General features: G+C 33.7%; 1 protein-coding gene across 1 annotated transcript in view; it reads left to right on the top strand.

The window, feature by feature from the left end:
• The window catches only part of nbas (NBAS subunit of NRZ tethering complex), a 274,777-nt gene that overhangs the window by 240,945 nt on the left and 8,110 nt on the right, over window positions 1-25,722 (top strand). The window lies entirely within an intron of this gene.

Raw genomic sequence — 25,722 nt, 5'->3', positions numbered from 1 at the left:
GCATGTTTAAATCCATTTAATATTAGATATTAATATGGAATTTTACAACTAAAGGGAAATTTTGGTAGCTGAGCACAAAAATAAGAGGAGCATATCATCTCTGAACATCATAAATGATATTAATTTAGGAATACAAATATATTATCAAACTGTATATAGCTGGTAATGATAGTTTAAAAATACACAACATTTGGTTACTTACTGTGGTTCTTTTAGAAAAGTTTTTACATACTCCTTCTGACTATATTAAGTTTATATACTTTATTAAAATGTATAATGTTTTAACCTTTTCTATGAATACTTGTGCTTGCTATCGCAGTAAAAAAAGTGTTTTTTTATAATTTGATTAATAAGGAATATAATATGGAATCGCATATCTAAAGAAATTAATAACAGTATATATGGACTTTTTTTTCATATAGCTCTCAAAGTATTACCGTAGTCCACTTTCTTTGTAAACATCTGCATCAATTGGACTCATTCACCCATGATTAATTAAAAACATTTTGCCTGCCTTTTTAGTTATAGCTTAAGTTGTTAAGCGCTGCATTGGCATAATGGCTTTGGCGTGTGACTCACATGCTGGAGGTTGGGGGTCCTAACCCAGCTCCTGGCATGAGTTATCCTTTAACATATTAACATTTCTTTGAAAAATGAAAATAGTAAATATTATGAACACTATATTGACTTTTTTGGTATTTCTGAATATCACAACATGTTCGAAGTTAGGTGATTTATTAATAACTAATAATTTCAAACTGCTTGTATTTTAAAATTCTATTTTCTTTGGGGTGATTTTATCACAACCTTCAATTTATTAAACATCTATTTTTGAGACAGGGTGTTCCAGACCTCTTTTTAATTTCTGAAACTCCCTCTGTATTTCCTGTTTTCACACAGATAAGAATAAACTACTTGTGCAAATCTTTTCACAGGCAGAATGATGTTCTGGTTAAACTGTTACCTGTCCTGGATAAAGTGGTTAGAAAATAGATAGGTGGATTTACACTTGCATGACTTTAAAATCCATTAAAAAATAATAAGTAAAAGCGTTTTCTTCCCTCTTTAGCTGATCTTTTGCAGCCTACGCATGCTGACACAGCTTTCTATGTGAATTCTCGTTCTTGACTGAGAAGGTTTTAGAGAACTTCACAACCATTTTTAGTTTCAACCAATTATAAATATGACGTTTACATTGGCGTTTTTATTAATTTTTCACTTAAGCGTATGGAGGAGTGTCAGATGTCAAGGAGAGACCCGCCCTCCCCCCACGGACAGACTGACAAAGCAATTGGGAACTGTTAACTATCCAGCCATTGCAAAGGGTGCAACTGCAGCATTATCAATAACCTTTTAAATCTGAAGCTGTTAACTCAAATCATCTGCATGTCAAGATCACGGTTTTGAAATAAAAAAAATCAAACCTATGTTTGGATGAGAACATCATGATTGTTACGCAAGGAAGTGAAACTTGACAATTTGTTACAATTACCAGTTGCAGTTGCACCCTTTGGATTTTCTCTTTGTGAATGTAAAGCTGAAAATGGCACAGCAATAGTCTAAACGGTGTACAGCTTAAATTCTATAAGTAGAAAAAGATTTTCCCTCAGCATAGACCAGGATTCAAAACCATGCGTTTTCTGGTAACAGCCCAAATGTTCCACACGTCCCGTTAAGCTTCCACAGCTCCACCTGGTGGTTTTACAAAGAACTGTAATCACATTTCTGAAAATATCGAAAATGCTGCATACTTCCGCAGTCTACCGCAGACTAACGCAGCCGCTCAACCACTCAACCGCAAACTACTGCAGTATCCCTCGCGCTTTCTGAGTGGCTGGATCTGTACATACAAAGAAATAATTCATTAGTCTGGGCTACAGGTGTGCTTGTATCTTTCTAAGAATACATTGGATTTGAGTTTTTTTTTATTTTGTTTTGTGTGAAACTGTTAAACTGGTTTATTGCATATTATAGTCATTGTTGCTTAGGTTAGATGCATTGCGAACACAAGTGCCTTGAAATCTTGGTGCAAAAACTAATTTAATATTTAGCTGTGTATTGGGTGTAGAATATTCATGAAAAAAAGATGAGGTCAGAGTGGTGGTGTCTTTTATCAAAAATGATATAGAGGCATTAAATTGTATAAGTGCTTCTTAATCTTTACAAATCAATAGGATATAGTACAATCATATTGCATGTAGCAAGGGTGGGATCATTTTTTGAGGGATTTCAATTTTTCTCACATAAACTGAGATAGACTGATTGGGAGAACATATAATTAGATTGAAATCTATATGGTGAATGACTCCATTTATACCCAGTTTCTCAGAGCACCAGCAAGGGAACATGATTGCATTGATCTGACATTTTCAGATGACCCAGCTTGTGTAACAATGATGCAAGACAAACACAGGAAAATTTTGACCAGATCATGATCACTTTAGAGGTCTTTAAAGCTAGATGGGCAGAGTCTAAAGTAATTGTGTATGAAGAAAAACTGAAAGAAAGGAGAAAGTGTCAGAGACTAGGAGAATATATGTAAATGGATATACATAAAAAACTTAATGGTAGAATCAAAAGATTTGCGGTACTTTTACGACGCCATTCGAGACTTGGAACCGTGATGAAAAGTTGGGAGAAAATCGTGTAATTAGTCCCCCCTAAGATTCCTAGGTGTATAATTTGACACCCTCTAGGACAGAAAGGGTAGCAAGATTCAGCAACTGCAGTCGTTAAATTTGACATGCTCTCCGACTAGAAGTCGTGTCAAGTCATGTAGTGTGACGCCGGCACAAGGCAAATCACAGACAGTATATTTAGCTGCGAACACAAGTGAAAAAAACACACGAGCAAAGAGATAGACAGGACGAAAACCTACAATGCAATCCAAAACAAATGCCAATGGCCATTTTCAGTTTTACAGTAACAAAAGATCACTAAGACAAATAAAGTGTCTTAGACATACAAATGATTACACAGGTAGTAACAAAGTTAATGATATGCTACAGGTAAAAAGGCCTGATTAAAAAACTATATAAGCAAATCAGAGCATGAAGTGTAAAAATAGATAATTTCAAACAAATTGCTTGGACTAGATGGTATTTGCCCATTTTGATCAAATAAATGAGGGGCTTTATTCTGCTAATGCACTGCTGTGCACTACCACTATTCTGGGTATTTCAAAAGTCATTTTGTGCATGGGATGATTGCTAAATTGCAAATGTAATTGTTTTTGGCAGTTATGGATAATATTGTAACTTTGTTTTGTATAAAGTTAGGTATGAAGCCGAAAACAAAGGGCACTGATATTGAGAGCTAAAATAGGCTGCAGTGAAATCATTATAACTATTCTAATCTATACCAATATCTAGACTTTGGTGTGGAAAGAAAATTTGTTTACTTCGCAGCCATTAAAAAAACAGGTAGTGACACAAAACAACAGTTCAAGAAATGAAAGAGGCTTAGACAAAAATGCAGCTTTATTTATAAAGATATTGGAGCTTTAGAGACTGTACAAAAGCGAGCAGATTTATTCCTGGTCTGAAGGAAATGTTATACCTGGACAGATTAAAATAAAATTCATCTTTTTTGCTGGGTATGCAAATTATTGATTTGATTCAGGTATTCAAAATCATTGAACAGCAACATAAGAATTAACAGCAACATAAAAACTCGTAAATAAACAGAATTTACAGTATTTATAAAGAATATTGTGGGAGTCTAAAACCAGCTTCAAAGATCTGTGGTTGTAGGTGATGATGCAATCCTTTAAATAATACGAGATGCAATTCTTAGTGTTTAAGGCTAATACCAGCTAAATACATAATATGGGCTGAACTTTCTTATGATCTTATGGGTTGTAAAATGTGTGGATAAATTAGATATCTAAAACATGAAAATATTAAAAGGATTGCCATACTCATAACTATATTCAGATTCCTTTGAAGGCTATGAGTCAAATCACACTGCAATACCATGACCTTGTCTTTGAAATTCTTCCACCTGTTGAAAATTGAATTCCTGGACAGAAAATATTTCAATACATCAAAATATGGCTAGAAACTTGCAATAGTGAAATACCTTTTTCCTACATACTGTAAGGTATCATTTCTCCAAAAGAAAAGGGAGATTGCATTTAAAACCGAGAACCAAGGAGGTTTTTCTTTACCCAAAGTGTTGTGGTGAGTATGGAACAAGCTACCAAGCCATGTTGTCAAATCCAATAGCCTAGTTTCTTCCAAGAAAGAAGAAAGGATGAGCTCCTTGACTCACTTAACTACTTAACTGCCCAATGTGCTACATGGAATGGCCTCCTCTCACTTGTAACTGTTCTTACAGTATATTCTGAAAAGAAAAAAGGGAGGTTGTAAGAGGGCACAATGAGCTGTACACAAATTTATTTTGGAAATGCAAGTAAAATAGAAATAGAAATGCAATATACATGGACATTTCAGAAAATTATAAGCAGAATAAGTAAGGTAATATATTTTGAACTGTGGAATAGTTAAGTTAAGTTCAGAAAGATTAGCTAACCACAGGAGATACCTAGTTAGCATACGTTTGATCTTGAAGACCCGAGCAAACATGCTCATACCTGGAATCTACAGAAAGTCCCAAATAATGGATAATGTTATTTGGTGTACAGTATGTATGCCTCTTTTCTAAACCTTCACATTTGTAAAATAAAATGGGCTACATTCATAGGTTAGTTTACTGGTTACAGGTATTGTTTCTTACTGTTTCTTTATCATTGAAAGACAATTTCAATTTAATGACAAATTAACTTTAATGCTACTGTATATGTTCTAGCCCATAAGTTACAGTGAAGGTAACTGAATTGATAGACAAGCAGTCCATATAATTGTGAGGGAAAAATACCAGATATCTGATAGGATAGGAAGATAGGAAATTAAGTGATTCAAGATACATTACCAGAATGCTGGGTAAAAAGTTTTAACAAATTAGTGAGGTTTGCTTACAAATATCAGGTTTTTGTTTATATATGCTAAGGAAAGGCTACTTACACTATGTATTTGTGTATGAGAATGAAGGTTTGTCAGGTTATAACTCCTGTAGTCCATTTCTTTGTGTTTATAAAGACTGTAAGTTCATTTAAAAACTGAAAAAAATCCTTTATTTAAAGCCAGTTATTATTACTACTTGAGTTCTGTGTATGGTTTTTATACCTGTATTTTCTTTATGTTTTCCACTAGAAGTTCTTTAAGAAATTATTAAAGGAATAGTTATTAGTTTTAATTAATATTTAATCTCAAGTCACACTGTAACATAAAGGAGAGTAAAAAAAGTTGAAGGAACAAATCATTGTTTTGGTTTATATAAAGATCAGTACAATGCAACGTCTGGTAAATAAAGACCAAACATCAAAGCTGGGAAACTAATATAGTGCACCATTCTCTCCTTTTACAATAATTTTCCTTTATTTACAAAAAATCTAAAAACTTGATATAAATAGCCATCCCTCCACATGTACCTTAATTTTTAAGCAGATCTATTCCTTTTTATATTGTACATGTGTACTATACATAATTAAATGCCACCGTGGCAAAAGGACATTGATGGGCCTGAGGCTTTACTTGCTCCATATCATTTTGCTAGCCTTTTAGATATTTCAGTGAAGCAAAGAGATCAGAGTACAGATGTGTTCACAGGGTTTGCATTCTAAGGTTTAACATTATTGTTGTGACAATTTTTTAAATAAGATAAATAAATGAACGACTGAATCTTTGGAGCTTGTAGAAGGCATGATACTTTCTTCTCACAGCATACAATGAAAACCCGTTGAAGTGACTACTTAGTCATTTCTGATTGTTTTTGTACAGTATCTCATTCTGCATAACAGCAAAACAGCACAATACTTGATTCAGATAAAAATAAATCAAGAATATTGTTCTTAATGAATATTGGTTATGCACTCAAGGCTACGAAAGTAGTAGTAAGCATTTACCTTTAGCTGGAAACACAAAACTCTGTCAGTTCATGTACCCAAATTCAGTATAAGATCAAGAGAAAATGATTGTGTTCCTTACAGAGAGCATAAGTGAACGACTGGTACAGTATGTCTCGAAACAGCCTAGAAAGTCAAATGTCAAATTTGTCCCTTCCATGGTCAGGTTTTACAGAACTGCCTCTATCATATTTTGATAACTTACACTTACACACTTGAGCACTTAGTTTTGGTGTGTGCAGTTTCATATTTATTATAAATTATTTTGTCTTTGAGCAAGAGAACACCAATATGTATTCCTGTGAAAGTACTTTATATTAAATTAGGGACCTTTATTTTCTGTTAAATTTCAGCTGCATGATGTCAGTATCTGTATCATTATACAGTATTGTCTTCCCTATTTGCATTTATTAGTTGCCTGTAATTAAAATCCTCTTAAGTTTTCTCTGAACAGCTAAATCAAATTAATCAGTTTGTCTTTATAATGTAAAAATTATGTCTTGAATTATTAAATGTGTATTATAAGTTAGCTTTGGTGGGGATCCAGATATTTTCATACTGATCTGCATTTTAATTTACTCTTAACAGCACTATTTTGAAATGTCAAATATTCTCCTTAAAATATGAAAATACTCTTATTTGAGACAAGGACGTTATGAAGTTATGAGTTATAAAGGGACCTTTAGAACACTTTTCTCTATTCCTTCTATATTTCACTTTATTTTAAAAGTATTTTTTTATTTCTACAGTTAAAGGAATACAAAAGCAAGAAAATATTAGAATGGATTTTTTACAGAAACTTGATTAAATCGACACCCATTAATTTGTGAAAAACATAATGCATATACATTTATAATAATACATTTATAATATATATATAATATACATTTTTAAACCTTTCTTAAATAAACAAAGGGCTGTATATTTACCATTTGTTTCTGAGATATAATAGTATAAGACATACAAATAAGTGAAACATTAAGAATCAGTGTATATTTGTAAAATAATAAATGAACCCGTAGTTTGCTTGGCACAATTAAGGGAGTAAACAGTAAATAGAAAAAGGTATTTAAATCACTGGATGTCAAGTAAACTGAAACTGGACTTGGGAAGCCCTTTCCTATATAATGGTCAGACATTTTATCTTAATTTTTTTATCTTCACTGTACAGTGAAGTGATCGTGTTTTGAAGGCTTCTAGGAATCAATTGCTCACAATAGCAAACACATCTCACATCCAGATTCTAAATATAAAATGTATTATTACAACACCAAAACATTCCTAGCAAATCAACAAGAGTAATTATATTTGAGAGTCTGCTGTTATACAAATGGTTGATCATTTACTCAGGGGTTAAAATATAAGAATAATAATGTTAATAAAGTAGAAAATAAATAAATAACATAGTTAAAATGTATCAACTGTAACATTTGTTGCCATCTACCTTGTAGATCATATCAGTTTCATATAGTTAATTACTTTCATATTCTCAAATACAACTAAATATGCATTTATTATCATGGACTAAACTTTAAATGTGTTTGGAACTTTAACTCTCCAAGATCCGTTTGCCAAATGTTTCTTTCAAAAATGCGAACTAACCGGCCGAAGGTTGGGTTAATCACCTTGGTCCAGTATCCTTCGGCTACTGACTGTATGCTAGTAAAGTCCTGGTGCAGAGAGACAGAAGGGGAGATAAAGAGCTTTGCTTAGCTGTTGCTGACGAAGAGAACAATGTTAGAGTATTGCCTGAACCGTGGCTTTAAAAAATAGACATCTGACTCGGGTCTTACAGGTTTGACTTACTGTAGGTGACCACAAGTGAGATGGATGAGAAGCACCTGGTTTTATTGAATATGCACTGATGGAGTCCAACTATGTTGATAAGACAAAAATAATAATTGGTTCATAAAACATTTTTCTTTCTGTTGTAAATAATCTTGTGCAAACTTGTACAGACATATTTTCTCTCTCTGGTAGAAAATCACAGATGGTGAGTGGTTATGATGTTATTATGTGTAGTCCTTCATTCACGCAGTTCCTCATAAATTGATCATCCCTTGGGTGATTAAAAGTTACCTCTGACCCATAGTCTTGAGTACCAGACTAAGGAGAGCCATGCTGCACAATTTATCATCAGGGAGCCAAGAATGGATCCAGCTTTACAATGTACTTGTTTGTGTTACAGGATATGTGCATATCATAGATGCCCCTTATAGCTGCATTACTGATGTTTTACACAGAGAGGCCTAAGCTGCTAAGATAATGTCTCATCAAGGCAATGGAAAGATTATTAGAAATAATACAATTTTTATTCTTAGTGTAAGCACAGGTTAGTGGAAACATGACATGGCGTGATCAGAAGAGATTCCAGAAAAAGAGTAGTTGACACTGATCACTCTGGAGAGGGTTACAAAACCATGTGTAATTTCTGTCTCAATCCATCTTCTGTCAGACAGTCTACAAATAGAAAATATTCAAGACTGGTCATCCTGACAAGATCTACAAAACAGAAATCTGTATAATCACCCAGAAAGTCACAAAGAACCCCAGAGTATAATTTAAGGATCTGCATAACTCGGTTGCTGCAGCTAATGTGATTGTCCGTGCCTCAACCATCAGGAAAAGGCAGAGCCGGAATGGTATTCATACTGCAGGAGGATAGCCAGGTTCTCTAAAAAGAATATTACCACCTTGGAGAATGTTCTCTGGACAGATGAACAACAAGTTGACCTTTTTGACTGCAACCAGAAACTAGCAAAATCCAAACACTACCTTCTAATAGAAGAACCACATCCTAATCTTCAGGAATGGTAGAGTGTAATGGTAGGGGTATATTTTACTGCCCCAGGATCCAAACAGCTTCCCAGCTATTTAGGAAGACATAAATTATATCAGTACATTCTAGAGGAGCATGTCAAGCCAGCCATTCCTCAGCTGAAGGAGGTTCGAAAGTGGGTGATGCAGCAAGACAATGATTCTAAACATAAACGTGTATCCTAAAGAGAATGTCCTAAACCTCATTGTAATGTTATATCATTACATCAGAACCTGAAGTGAGCTGTTTCTGCAAGGAAAACCTGAATTGTCAATCAACCTGAAATGGGTTTGTAAGGAAGAATGTGCAAACTTCCTAAAGAAAACAATGTAAGAGACTGATATATTGTTACAGGAAACGTGATTCAAGGCATTGCTGCCCACACTATAATAATAATAACAACAACAACAACTATTATTATTATTATCATTTTATTTACCAAGCCTCTTTCCAAACCTCCAGATGTTTTAAATATACACTTACTTAACACATTTTTCTAGGTTTTCATTTTTAATTGTTTTTCATAATGTTGAAGCATATTGTTTTTCACTTAGAGGTAGTGTGTTACAGAATGTAAATAAGGGTAAATAAATTCTAATTTAATGTGTCTTGATTTCAGGCTTTAATTCCACAAAATGTGTTACTTTGAAAAGGGTGTGTAAACTTACTGCAGGCACTGATTTTAGTATTTGATGTATGCTGACAGTTTTGCTGTAGTAATCTAGGACTAAAATTACATCAGAACTGCATTTCATTTCATTATAATATAATTAGTCAGGAGTATTAACTGCAATTTTAAACTCTTTGTCTTGCCTTATAGTTAACATGAAAAGTTGAAGACCTGAATATTCAACAACTTCTACTACTTTCATCTTTATATTAATTATATACCATGTGCATACAGTGCACACAGTTATCAAAACAAATAGCTGTTAAAAAAGCACTGTGCTATATTTTGCTGAATACCTGATATTTTGTTATAATTAGTTGCACCACTCTAACCTGCATCAAACTTAATGATAAAAGAATATTCATCTATTCCATCGGACCTCCTACTTGTTTTTGCAAAGCATTCTGCTGCAGCACATCAGCTATAATGTACTGTCACTTACCATCTGGTAGCAGCTACTGCACAGGAAAAAAATGCCATGTATTTGCTTATTTCAGTGATTTACAAGAAAACTGACAAAGTCAAACTACAAAAAAATTCTCTATGACCATACTTTTTAAGTTAACTAAAATCTGAACTATTATTAGTTTAAAACTTAGGTTATTCAGCAGAGTGATTTTATAAAAAGGAATGAATGTAAGTGACAGTATAAATCACATGTATTGGATTTAGTTGAATCCATTATCAATAACTATAATAATTATAAATCATAAACTACATGTAATTATGCTATATTTAATATTGAAATATTTTATTATTAATGTTTGTGCTAGAAAGTTGTGTTATACAGGAGAGTGAATGATTGATGCATATTAGCAAAAAGCATTTTTTAAACAAACCTAAAATAATACGTTCATTCTTTGAAATAAGATTTTTTATACTCTGGTATAATCACAAGAATAAATAATGACCTGCATAATTTCATTTTCATTCGTTCTTTGACTAAAAATGATTACAGCTCAATATGTAAACAGTAATAAAAAACTAAATTGTTAAGATGAGTAATGGAAAGCACAATATTAAAGATAATGGGATGTTGTACTAAATTAATGTGCTCCTAGATGCCATATAAACATCTCTAAGAGTTTATAATAATTGCTTACACTTATATAATGCTTTTCTGGACACTCCACTCAAAGCACTTTACAGGTAGTGGGGGCTCCCGTCCACTACCGCCAATGTGCAGCATCCACCTGGATGATGCGACGGCAGCCATAGTGCGCCAGAAAGCTCACCACACATCAGCTATCAGTGGGGAGAGCAGAGTAATGAAGCCAATTCAGAGATGGGGATTATTAGGAGGTTATGACTGGTAAGGGCCAATGGGAAATTTACCAGGACGCCGGGGTTATACCCCTACTCTTTTCGAGAAACGCCCTGGGAGTTCGGCACAGAATGAAGCAGGCGTAGGACTCAGGAAAAGAGGTTGAACAACACTTTTATTAACCAGAACCGGGAAAAGGTACACACACAGGGCCGGGTGGGGTCACAGCACTGCACCTACACTAACAGAGACACGGGAGGGAAGAGGTCGCCTCACAGCCCCCGCCCCCTTATATACAGTCTGGTTCCCGCAAGTCCTGCCCCTCAGGCGCTGTTCCCAGCCCGCCTTGCGTGCGCTTGGCCAAGGGGGGTGAGCAGCCATTAAAGCACCCCATGTTGGCGCTACAATATTATTGATTATTTTTGTCGATATGGATGAGACTTTGGGAAACAGTGTTCTTTAAAAAACAGCATAGTAACTTAGTTTCTTTGTGAATTCCCATGTTCCTAGACAAGGCTCAGTATGCTTTGTTTTTAGTACACCAGGCCTGCATTACTGTTTCTTTTTAGAATTTGTACTGAACTGCCATGAAAGTAAAAAGACAGACACAGTGGTGTCTGCACAGTGTAGATAGGTCTTTTCAGTTCTGGTATTTCAACAATACAGTTGCCTGTATACTTTACTTGTACTGTAAATACCTTTATTAAAATAGACTTACCTTCAGAGATATTCCAGTATACTTTTTAAAATGAGCTTTAAATATAATCAGCCTAAATTATGGATATATCTTTAAATTAATAAGATTTTGATTTCAAGTCTCAAATATATATATATATTTAAATTGTCTATGATTGGTCTCCTGTAAAATTAAATTATATGAAAAATGCAAGTAATTCCACTTACTGTACTTTATTAAAAATCCTGATAGCTTTCTGGTATTTGCAATATTTTTTCAGGAGAAAATAAGAAAATAGAAATAAGAAAATAAGTAATGATTTGCAACTACGTGCAACTTACTTTTATCCTTACATATATTGTATGCATACCTACAAACCTCATAAGCACATCTCAGTTTTATTTAAAGATTTCAGACTATATATATATTGTCTCTTATTAATAAAGGTTGTGTTTTACAGGTTTAATGTAGAAAGTCTTAAGTGATCCTCACTGTGTCAGGATTAACATTATATTGTAAAACGATAATCAATTTCCTAGATTTTCTGCAACCATAGATGGAGCACGGTTCTCAAAATAATCTCTATGATATTGTGAAGTAAGGTTACTATTGAAACATTTTACAAATTAGCAAACTGTCTAAGGAAGTCAGGCTCTAATGGCTATTATAAATGCAGGTGATGTAAATGAATAAGGTTAGAATTAAAGCTAGAAAGTGGGTCCTGACACCAGCTTACTTAGCAAATAAATCTGTTAAAGAGAAAGCTTCACCCTACACCCTCTTTGATTCTAGCACAGCTGACACAATTGTTACTGTGTGAATAGTCCTTCTGGTAGTTATTATGAAACTTGTGATCTTGACATTTTGTAATTAAAAACTGTTGATCAAGTTTGCAATTTTTTCATAATGCTGCTGGAGTCTATTATTTGATAATAATAACATAAGAAAGGTTACAAACAAGAGGAGGCTATTCAACCCATCTAAATCTTTCTTTTCAGTAGTGAATTGATCTAAGATTCTCATTCAGCCATTTTTAATGGATGTTAGGATATCAGTGCCAACAAGATGGCTGGACTGTCTATTCCCTACTTCCACAGTGCTTTGTTTAAAGAGCAAAAAGTAAACTTGTCTCCTGTTCTCAGTTTTAAATGCACTTCTGTCAATTCTGAAGATGTCTATTGCTTTGACTTTGTGAATGTTTTTGAAGATATGAGTACTTGAATCAGGTCTCCTCATTGTCTCATCTTTTCAAGAGTTTCAGATGTTATTCTTTTGAGCCCAGGAATGTATCTGTTTGTTCTCTGAACTGATTCCAGAGCAAATAATTGTGCCAATTGTGCCAGTATTCTATGTGTGCCAAAATTGTGCAAAGTATTCTAAAGCAGCATTTCTCAGATGATGTGCCATGGAATTTTGGAAAACTCTCGAGAGAAAAGTAAAAAAAATCTAAATTAAACATTGTTTACATATTTTTGTTTTGAGGAGTAACCAAAGTGTCGTCTTGAACATTCTGTGTATACACGTAAGACAGATGCCACACTCCTAAGGGAATTGTATGTGGTATGAGTTTATTTTTTGTCTGTCAAATCTGACAGACAAAAAATACAAAGACAGAGTATGTCTGAGAGCAGTTGAGCAAGAGCTCCATGTTTTTTTCTGTCATCAGTTCCTGTCAGACTACACTTAAGGTGACTATACTTTAAGACAAACTCATATTAAACATTGAAATAAGTTTTGTTTAATATATTATAAATATTAATATTGTCATTCTTAAATAAGATAATAAATGATGTGCTTGGGCAGATTACATTTATGTATGTGTATAGAGTGGGAGCTGCAAATGTTTTCCATTTATAGAACAGTTCAGAACAGAACTGTTCTAAAAGAGATTTCAGTGCATGGTACAATAGAATCCCTTCATTTATATTACACACTATACAGTATGATCTAACATTCAGTTTGTCTTTTTTATTCCTCCCCCAACATTGCCTAGAAGAAGAAAATGATGTGCTACATTTATGCTAAAGTATTTTATAACTATACTAATCAAACTTGGTATTTTATACATTTATCATATTTTTTGCTAGCTACATTCCACCCCCTGCCCTACATTACTTTTATTATAATCTGTCAAAGTCCTGAATCTGGTTTAAGTCTCTGAATTTCTTTTTCATCTTTTGAAGTGTTTTTTTTTTATTTCGCCTAGCTTGGTTTCATGTATAAACTTGAGTAGTCTGCTAGCTATATCAGAACCTAGATCATTAGTATAACAGAACAGCAGTGGCCCTAGTACAGACACCCAATTTGTAACAAGTGCATTGGAATTCTTAATTGCTCTTGTTCTCTCAGTGCACAAATAGGTGAAGGAAACAATAAAAAAAGCAGTAGGTGAGTAGTGCAAAGTACATAATACTACTAATAATAATAATTTTATAATATACAATAGTTAACAAAAATGTGTAATATGTAGTAGTTAGTCAGTTTGTAATTAGCTGCTTGTATTTAAGTACTGCTTGGGGATAAAAACTGTTTTGTGAACCTGGTGGTCTGTGTTTTGATGATGTGGTACTGCCTGCCAGACCAAAGAGCTGAGAACAGTTTGTGTTCAGGGTGATTATAATCCTGTATTATGACACAAGTTTTATTTCAGCAACAGTTGATATAGATCTCATTAATTGTTTGAAGTCAGTGTATTGCTTCCTTGCTAAGGAAAGACAAACAAACATTACCAACAAGAAGTCAGTACAACAGTATTTAGGAGATAATTGAGTTATTTTGCATTGCTGGAGATTCCAGAGGGAATGAAAGATTTCCTGATTCATTAATTACATCACCCTGATATTTATCACTTAAGTGTACCCACTGTTTCTTTTCCATTAACCAGTTATTATCCCAGTACATGCTTTATATTGTATATGCCACTTTATCATAAACCTTTTAAAATTCTTAATATGCCATTCCATACTCTCTTTGAATTTAGACGTTAGTTAAGTTCAAGTTAACTAAGTCATTCCAGCCAATATACAAGTATACAGAAGTGTACAGAGCGGCAAGACATCGTTCTCCAGGTCTATGGTGCGAATACAAGGCACTGACAAGATAATGCTATAGACAATGTAGATATAGACATGTCTGACAGGGTATAGGGTACAGGGTACATAAATGTGCAATGTGCAATTTACTTTACAGGATTGTGCAAAGAATACTTCAGACAGTATGCCTGACATTAGGCTAAAAAGAACGAAGTTTCCAGATTTGGAGTAGGTGCAGTAGGTACTAGGAGCTTGTTGAGGAGCCTGGCAGCCTGTGGTCTTCTTTAAGTAGGACCTTATTTTGCTAAATCCATGTTGACTATGTCTTATTGTCATAGAGATGATCCTTTAGTTTAATTTTAATTATTTGTTTCCATGACCTTGTAATACAAGACTTACTTTTTTATAATTAGATCAGTTTTGCCAGCCTTCTTAAAATGGGTGCTACATTAGCAATTCCCCAGTCAGTGAATATTACCCATCTCAGGAGACTATTAGAAGGGTTATTTTAATATTACATATATTATAACATAAAATATAGTAAGTTAATATTACTTACAATGTCTTGTTTTCTAAAATAAGATTGTTTCAACACTACCAAGCCCTGAAGGTTTATTTAGCTTCTAGTACCTCTTATACATCTATCTACTGCTATGTAACTGTTTGTTTCACTTGATTAAAATATTAATTTCATACATTCTTCTGCCATCACATGAAAAAAACATTTATCCCTGAGACAACTTATATTGGTTCGCTGTTGTTATACTGTAAGAAATAATTTATTGTTTAGTTTACCTCCATTGTAATATTTCTTTCTACAATATATCTCCTGTGATCTTTCTAATATTTTTTAACCTGTGCTTGAGGCCCCTTATACTCGTTTTTATAACTGGAACTTGTATTTTTTATGATGCTTTAGAAAGTCCTTTCTTTCTCCTTATATTATCCTTCATTTATTTAATTATTTGGTAAACACTGCTTTCTGGACTCACTTGATTTGCTTGCTCATGTAGTGATAATTCTGTTCTCTACTTTACCTGAATATCTTTATTCTGCTGCTATCCATTATCTTCTGTTATAATATACTGTATATCCCCTTTTAGTTCTCTCAAGTGCTGTTTCATTCTTTCATAGTTTTTTTTGTTTTAGATTCTGTTTTGTTTTCAAAATATATTTCAAGATGTGCTATATCAAGATCAGTGTTCCCTAATCATTCTGTTTTCCTGTTTTTTTACACAATCTGTCTTCAAAGAGTAAATATTAGCTCAGCACATATTCTGACAAACTGAGTAAGACAGAAGTCATTAGTGATATCTACCAATTCAAGTCGGCTTCTGACATTCATTATGCAATTTTTCCAGTCTAAATTATTTTTTTATGAGAACCAAGTTTTTCTTCACACATGCACCTGATCTCATTGTATGTACTGTATCTTACTGTATATGGTAGCTGGATGAGCTCTGAGTGTCCTAGCAACATCAAAACACAGTGTCAATGCCAGCAACAATCCTTTGCATGTGCAATTCTACATAATCATATTTCTTACTGATGTTTTGTCATGCTTTGTGTAATTACCTATTCAGAATATAAAGAGGGGTACAAAAGGGGAATGTGAGGTTTGCTGAGGGACTCAAACAATACACCTGCCTGGAATAGCTTATTGAGTGTGATCCCTAAATTTATTAATTCCAATCTGCATTGACAAAGTTCATTTTATGGACTTCAGAATTAATAGTGAAACAAGAATTAGGGGATACATTTGGAAACATCTATACATTAACAATTGAGCACAACTGTCAAGAAACAAGATCCTTGGATCTATTGTCTACCAACTACCAATAGGGCTAGATGGGCTAAATGGTCTCCTTTCGTTTTTATTCTTTCTTACATTTCTACAACATATAATTATCCTACAAGATATAGATATGCGCCTAGCTGCGTTTGACGAGGATTCCCTAATGGGTTATGCACATTTGGCCAAGTGCTTCTGAGTGTTTTGTGGGCTTTAGTCACCCAGGACTTCCTCAGATTACTGAGCAGTAGTGATTCTGATTGCAGCTAGTGTTAACTTGCGTATCAAATAATAAACTTGACAAGTCATAAGAGTGTATTAACAGAGCTTTGTTCTTTCTGTGTGGTATAGGTATTAATGAGGAAGTGTTCTCCATATTGTGTTCTGAACCAGATTTGCATAGGTTTGTCAGTGAAAAAGAAAAATTACAGTTTAAATAATTAAATAGTCCTTTCATCTGCTTTCTGCTTCTTGTATTCTGCCAATATGTGGCAAAACCTTTTTAATAGAAAACAATAGCTGTACCATCTATTGTCTGTTATACTCTGCCATTCATTTAGAGTCAGACTGTATTTCTGTTTGCACATTTTGGTTTGAATGAAAAATGTATATTGTGATCAAATCAATCATTTATACAGTTACATAAAAACTAGAAGGTCAAAAATTATATACAAATAAATTACTACACTAACTCCTTAGGGTGTTAGGTGTGTTCTTTAATTGCTTTCACACATTTCACATCCAGTGAGCTTGACATTTGCAATAGCATACAGCTTCACTTTATCAAGCACAATATTTTGTAAATATACAAATTAAACCATTTTCTGGTGTCAGTTTAAATATGACTTAAATTATAAACAGTGCCACCTTTCAACAGGATTGAAACATGAACCAAATACTATTCACACCTTAAAGACATTTCATGTCTCAGGAGATGCTTAGTTGCTCATATAATTAATCATTTTCTGGTACACTTTGTAACAAAAAGATACACACTAGCAAAATGGGACTCCCTTGTGCTTTAATGAATTCTTCACCTGTTGCCAGACCACACAGGTAAAACTTCACACCTGGCAGTGTGGTGACCGCAACACAGAAAATTTCCATCTCTTCGCCATTTGTTGTTCATATGGGAATTCATTAGTTGTTTTTCAGTATGTATAGTAAGTGTGTTTTAATGCACACTACTGCTTCACTGAGTTGTCTGGATATTTATTCTTTATAGGTCTACTTTTCTTGACCAATGAATGAGCATATTTACTTAACATGGCCCTTAGTTACAGCTATCTATGCTGATAACTGGTTCAGCTCTCTTGCTTCATATTCCTTTTGGAATGACATTTTTATATAACCAATCATAAAAACTATATATTTCATTAACATCACTTCTACATGGCTCTTTCAACAAAAACATTATATCTGTTGGGGCCATTTCTCATGTGACCTTGCAAGATAACATACGTAATAATGCACTACAAACAGTGTAGCTGGCTTGAATTTTATTTTCAATTTATTTCTCTTATTCTGGCCTTTTCAGCTACTGTTTTTAACCAGAAAAATAAGCTTGGAATTCACATAAATTTGTCTTTGAGTGTGCATGTGGTTACAGAACCTTCCAGATAGATTGCCTGCTTCTCACTCATCTTCAGAATTACTTTATACTTAAAGAATATGTTTTTAAAAAAGACACTGTGAACTCTTGCTTTGCCATAGCAAGCCATAGATAAGAGACAGAGACTGCAAAGAGACAGAGTGTGCTGTTTGTGCAGAAGCAAAGAGTGGGGTAATAAAAAGAAAAGGATACAAAGACTACATGTTACAGCAGTCCGCACGAAAGTTGGCATGCCCATCTGTCTCTAATTTAAAAATAAGTCTTGATTTTTGCTTTACTTAAAACCACTGCTCCTTAGCTCTGCCATGCCTCTGCTGAAACCAAAGGCTCTCTCTCATGCTGGGCTCTGGCTCTCTCTCTTTCTGACTGAACGACTGTGCTGCCCAGTCGGAGATGGGTCACTGCTGAATCTTTGCCCAGTATACCAGCAAGATTATGTGGCTTTAGAAATATTTTTGTTTTGTTATTTAAACATTAAGCTATCACTCCACCTTTATTCCACTTATACCTCCCTCTATATGATTATAATGAAAACTCTTATTACAACACAGCTGTACAAAATTGTTACAGTTTTTAATACATCATCTTCATTGTTTTCCAATAAGCTATTTACATAATCTGTTATCGTGCCATAATAGAAATGTCACCAAGGACACAAATTCCACGAGGAGCCTTTTTTATTCACCAAGACACTGCACAGAGACTACTGTTTTCACCAGCTTTTTCAACCATTTACTCTTGTTTCTCCTTATCCAGGTCAAGATGAATTTCTGAAAAATACATACCAGATAATCTTTTTTGAAGTATTCTCTTCTCCAACGAAAAATTGAAAAATATTGATTGACAGCAATCTAACATTTTGCAACCAGAAAAGCTAGGAATTCACATTCTTAATTGTGTGCTAGACTAGACATGCGAGTAGGACTGTGTTTTTCAGTGCCATACTCTGCACATCAGTCTCAACTTCTAAATTGTTGTAAAGCATGGATTATAAACACAAAGTACTTTAGTGCACATTTTGCAGCCGTCCTTTACTTCCAAACTTGTCTTTTGTGCATTGTGGAACAAATTGCATGTACTGTAAACACATTGAACTGTTGGTTTATATGGTAGACAGTAGATGAAATATATTAATGGAGATAGTATAAACTCACCTCTAGAATTCTATATTTAGGAGTAAGTCATAAATGGGGCAGCCATTATTGAATCCTTTTAAATAGATTGAAAATCAGTCATATGTTTAATCCTGTATTAGAAGAACTGTGACAGTTTAATGTTTTATAGACTTTTTTTCTGCAGTCCCAATATATTCTGATTAGTGCATTTCTGTGTAGTAACAATAACATTCAAGTGACATTGCATTTAAAAAGATTTATTGTTTAAATGATAAAGGAAAGGGCCATAAAATTATTTATGATCCATGATACATTTTCAATAGTATGCATATTTTCAATTTTTAATAGATTTTCAGCTATGAACACTTAATCAGAAATTAACACACATCTGTTGTTGATTTTGATTGACTTAATACAGTCTTGATATTGATAATCATTTTTTTTTGTAATTTTAATATTAACAGAAGTAAGTTAACATGTCCACTTATACCACTTAGATATGAAATGCTGACTAGCACATGTAGAGGTACTGTATTATGTGTGCCTTTTTGTGTGTGTATTTTTTGTTCAGTATTTTTGTATTCAGGGCATCAGATTGGAAAGAGATCAAGATATTTATCTGGCTGCTAACAACCTGAATCCAGCCTGAAAGCTACACATGGTGCTTCTCTGACTAAAGCTCATAAAGTCAAATTTCAAAATCTAAACCTCGCTCCTTGTGCTTCCAGGATTTTAGGATTCAGGGAGCCTTATCTGAAAATATAGATTTCCCAAATAAATACTGCATAGAAGTTTTCCAATTTTTGGAAACATTTCATGAGATTTTGTACAATTCAGAGCATTGTTTCTTCACATGAATAAAACCTTAATTTACATTAAGCATTTATTATAAAAGCAGAACTGCACAAAATGCTATGTTTCTCATACCATAAGAAATCTAACATACAGCAGGCTTTGCTGTCTGTGACTCACTACCCCAAGTAATTACATTTCTAACATTTAATTATTATTTATCCAACATTTGCATTTTTTTTTTCAAATATCTGTTTTGTACTATATGTTAGTTATGGCAATTATGAAAAACTCTCCCTAAAATACCTATCAGGGTAGTTTCTAAATATCACTAATACTCAACTCTCAACTAAATTTTACTTATTGAACATTCTGTAGGTGTAAATGTTATCTAAATTATAATGTAATACTCACTCCTTATGCTTCAAGATTTCAGGATTAGTACTTTAATTTACTGTTTTGTCACTTACTCTATTACCAACCACTTAAAAGAAAATAATCAGGGAAAAAATATTACCTTCTTTGATGTTTTACACCCTGCTGTATGGGCTTAAAATTTGCATTTGACATTTTCTCATAACATAACAGCACAACTAGAAACACCCTGGTGAAGTTTAGATATTCTTAATGACTAGGAACAAAGGATTATTTTCCACTTATTTTCCTTACAAGATGCTTTAAACTGGGCAATTCCAAAAAAAAATATGTATAGCTGTTTCTAGATTATGACTGTTAACTGGCTGATAAATCTGATGTTTTCTGGTAGCTTGTTCCAAAATCCCAAACTTGTCCTCTTTTTTATATGTGGTTTCCTTTAGTTTTGGGTTGTGTTCACTGGTTCATGTTTCACTATTGATCTTGAAGAAGTCTGTAGGATTGCCTTTGTCAATGCTTATGAGGGTTTTTAATACTTAAATCGGGCCTCTACTTAGTCTTCTCTGTTCAAGGCTAAAAGGTTATGGGCGTTTAATCTGTTAGTGTGTAAGACATTCATTTGATCCCTAAACTGTATCCAGTCACTTTTATCTGGACTTTGTTCCAGGAAAAACAATACCCTTTCTTTTATTGTGGCAGACAAAGTGGAACATAGAATTATAAATTAGGTCTTAATAGTACGTTGTAACTATGTTACAAAGTGTTAACACTAATTTATACATTCCTAACTGTATAACCTAACATTCTGTTTGCATATTCTGTATATTGTTTCCATAGTCAAGAAGGTTTAAAAGGTTTAAACTACATGAAACCAATGTCTTTTTCATAGGTAGTTTCTTCAAGCTCATTGTTACTCATTTTATATTTATACTTTGTATTTTTGCTACCATCATGTAACACATTGCACTTTTCAACATTAAATGTCATCTAACAGATGTTTGCCCAGTCTTGAATTCTAACTAAATCTTTTTTATTGTTGTCTGCAGCTTCTACAGTGTCTGCTGATCCTCTTATTTTGGTATCATCTGTGAATTTTACTAGCGTGTTAACTATACCAAAGTCTAGATCATTGTTAAACTGAGTATTAAAAGAAATGTATTACTCAATTTATACATGTACGCGTTTTCAAAAAATATACAGATTTTGAATAGTGACTAAATGTTTTTAGCATCGCTGTTATTAATTGATCATTCATAACTAACCACAAAACACTCTAGTGATTTTAACTATTACAGTACATAACTACTTAATAACTACTTAATAGTCATGTGAGTTGATTGGGTTTGGACAATGAAGTGATTTGACCTGTACTGTAAATATAGAGTTCACATTTTTATCTAGAAAACAATAAAATCTCTTTTTTTTATAATAATAGAGAGAGATTTCTTTATCGTTTTCTTGATAAATATGTGAACAATTTTACAGTTGTAACTAGTTATCTTTTGATGCTCAGTTTACAAATTAGAAAGAGCAGTGGTCCTAATACAGATCCATGTGGTATTCCACTAATCACATCACCCCCTAGTGACCATCCACCTCTTAACTGCAGATGCTGCTACTCCTTATGCATTACCATTTCTCAATTTGGTTGCATTGACTTGGATACCTACCTCCTATAATTTAACAAACAACATATGAAAATTTAAATATGGTTCTGCTTGTGCCTACATTTTTTTTAATTCAGGCTGACAATACTTCAGAATTGTCTAAACTACATAGATGATCCTAAAGTTTAATTCTAGTTATTCTTTCCATAACTTTGCATATAATTACTTGACTTGTGTTTTGTCACCTTTTTTAAGGAAATATTACTTCTGGCCTGTGCGACTGTTGGAAGTGTTTAAATCTAATGGCCAATGAATAACTCTTATATCTCTTGATTATCTCTTATATCTCTATATTATATCTCATATATTATATCAATATCTCTTGATTGCTTTAGTACAATTTGTAGAATACCATCTGGCCTGGAGATTTGCTTATTTAAAGTGTTTCTAGTAAGTCGACATTTACTTATATTCTATGCTAACATTAATTTAATAATGACCTTTGTCTTTTTTTACCTGAAGCATGTTTTTTATTTCATTCAAGGTAAACACCTAAATGAAATATTCATTTAAACTATTTCACTTTCATCATTTAAAACATTCAAATTTTAGTCTATGAGACGCTTTACTGTTCCTTTCCAGTAGTAATACAAAAAATATTATTCTTTTTAGCTCCTATTGTAATATTCTTTCTTCCTCTCACCCTTGGCCTTACCTGCAGCTTAATTAAACTTTACCGAAGATTACAAATTCGCTTGGAGGTCATTAAACTTTTTTGTCATTAGACTATGCTTTTTGATGATTTTGCTCCAGATATGTTTCTTGATTTATTTATTAAACCATTTGGAAAACATTTGAAGTGCTCACTTTTGGGATAAATCTATGCTTTGCATCAAGCAGAAAATATTTAAGCTGTATCTATTCTCTACCTTATCTGCCCTATTACTGTACATTGTACTTCTCTTAAGCACTGTTTCATTCCATCATAGTCTGAAGGAACTGTTTGGAATGCTGTGTATGTACTGGATCACCTCAAAGGACGTCGATCATGTCTCTGTATAGTCTTTGCTTTAGAAGTCTTTCCAGTTGCTGAGAAAGCTGAAGCCATTTGTTAGGACACCATGTTCTTAGGCATGTATTGTGTTGATGAATTAATGTTTACATTTTTTAACCTTTGCATGGTGGAGACAGAATTCCCGAGTAAAATGCAAATTTGTTTCAGATAGAAACATGAACAACAACTAAGTCTGGATATATCAACTTCAGTTACATTTTCTAGAAGCCTGTCTACTCTGGAAAAAAATCACCTGAACTCCATGGAGACAGAATGCTGATGTTAATTGCTTGATTCTTCACTTTAATTGTGTTCCTGAGAATACTCTCCATCAACAATCTTTTCTTTTTTACCACTGGCACTACTTAAAGTTGTTGTGATTGGTGTCTGAGGTTTTGTGATGGCAGTGTCCTGGGGCCTGCTGTCTTAATCTCCCAAGTCTTGATTGTTTGTTTCCAAGCCCTTCCTAATGTAGTACAAATTTGCTTACTGAAGGTGGATGGTGTTATCAGAGTACACTGCTGTATTTCAATAGGACTTACTATTACTTACTATGTATTCAATTTATGGAAACTTCATGTAGAACCCCGCAACCTTATATTGGATAAAGAAGTTAGAAAATGGATGGGTGGATTAATCTAGAATCTTTATATGCAGGTCTTAAAGTACATACTGTATGAAGGATTCAGCATTCGAATTACAAAAATATGTTCATTGTCATATATAGTTTGCAGGATGATCGGCTTTCTGGACGGGGAGTATTAGAGGGAGTTCATCTGTATCTTGAACCCCAGGTTGCTCAACTCCACTGTAAGTAACAAATTTAGCAGACTTGCAGGAAGTAGTTGACATTAGGTATTGACCATAAAAATATTGTTTGCATACCGCAAGGAGGAAGCAAAAGGCTTCAAACCACAAAGCAGAAGTAACTGGGTGAACTTAGGCCTCAGCCACTGTAAATGGTGTGCATCCCCAGAGCTTGATGTGTACATAGACTTCCAGGTCGTACTGGAGACAGAACTGAGTTCTCGTAGCCAGGATATAACTGGAAGGGTAGTAACTCAGGGAACCTAGGAGCTGACTTCCTCCATTACAAGGAAGATAGTGATAGGACTCAATTATTATAGTTATGTAACTGCCTGGTGACCTAGTGCAGTCGATAGGCTTGATCACCAGAGCTGGTGTGGACCCAGGGTCCATTTTGGAACAAATAATATAAGAAAAGGTAGACTGACATTTCTACATGACAAATGTAAGGTTTCGGCTTGTAAACTAAGGAACATGTTGTCTATGGTGGTCTTCTCAGGAATTCTAACAGTTCCATATATAAGCCCGGGAAAGTGCAAGAAAGAGGGGTTTAAGTTCAATGAGCATTGGCAAAGTATTGGGAGGTGGGAAATATTGGGCAAGTTTCTGAGACAAATGGGACCTTACAGGCAGAAAGGGCTGAACCAGAGAGGCATGAAGGTATTGGGAAAGTGTAAATTATAGATATATATCTCTGAAGAGTAGTTAACGAGCATATAAATAGAGAGCTAAACATGTTATAGATGATATTTTGGAAATCACAGACCTATATTAGAACAGTGATCAGAAACAATGGCATTTTAAGGAACTTGGACTTTGAACAAGCACCAAGGATAGTAGGCAAAACAAAAGCACATAGGTTAAAATATTTAGACTTCCATAAACTTTTGTTATTTATTGGATATACAGTATATTTATAGATAAATATAAGTATGGGTGTCCAAACTTTTTTTTTTCCATTCATGCACTAAACTTTGCAATTCTGTGCCCTCTTGTAAACACAACTGTAAATCTGTTGTAAGGATGCAAGGAGACACAGTGTAGGCCAGAGTCAGATTTCTACATTGTAAATATTTTAAAATTTTTATCGGACATGTTTTTGCCTTATCTTTTAATTGTCTACTTGTTTTATTTTTCCCCAATGTGTTTTTTTATTGCTTGTACTTTTGAACAACAGTTTCATAAGGAAGGCATGAAATTGCACTTTCTCAATTAAATTTTGGGTTGATTTAGTATATATATTAACAGTTTCCTCACCATTTATATCTGAAACTACTGTGAACAGAATCGCACCTAAAAGGTACTAAAATCTATAGATATGGGCATGGATCCTTTGTTGTAGAACAAGTCTTTACATGCAAACAGTGAGGACTTTGATAGGATACTACTCAAGAATCCAAGCAGGCTGTACACATTGCCAGTTTAAATATAAAGTTACTTTAAATATAAGGTTCTCACTACTTTCTATCATTAGATTTGCTTTAAGTGAAAAGTAAGTATTCTCAGGGGGCAGGTGCAAGTCAATGCACATTTCACAGGAATTCTTCTGGAATAACTGAATAACTCAAATACATCCTCCAAACACAAAGACCAATAATAATTCACAATTTTGATTAAAGTTTGGTATAAATTCAGAATCCTAATCTTAATCATTTGATGACAAACAAATGCCATCATGTTATGTGTCAATGCTTTGCATATGTTGTGTACCATTATACCAAACTACTAAATGCTTGACAAGGTCCTAAAACATGGAGCACCTTTCAAATTCCATGATATGAGAGGCTATTAATGTTCTGTTTAGAAAAGCAGACACTCATTTGAATGTGACCATTCTGTACTTTATATTTAAGCAATTATGATTTAGGTGAATTATTCTGCCCCCGACTCACCTGTAGATATATTTGTGCTTGCTGTTTGAATCAAATATAAAATATTAATGTTTACCCAGTACCTAAATATATACTGTATATTTACTACCATATTGTACAAATTAGGGTGTATGCCTTTAGTATTCTGCTCTGGACCTAAGTTCCTATCAAATAGATATACTATTTTTGTCAGAAGCAGAACATCAGTCTCGTGAGAGCTTTTAGAAGATAATGTTAAGTCACCCATAATGGCCACTGCCATTTTGACATAT

The sequence above is a fragment of the Atractosteus spatula genome, chromosome 2 (genome assembly GCF_055471065.1).
Source record: "Atractosteus spatula isolate fAtrSpa1 chromosome 2, fAtrSpa1.hap1, whole genome shotgun sequence".
NCBI lineage: Eukaryota > Metazoa > Chordata > Actinopteri > Semionotiformes > Lepisosteidae > Atractosteus > Atractosteus spatula.
Note: the sequence above shows the minus strand (reverse complement) of the source record. Positions and strands in the feature narration are given on the sequence as shown.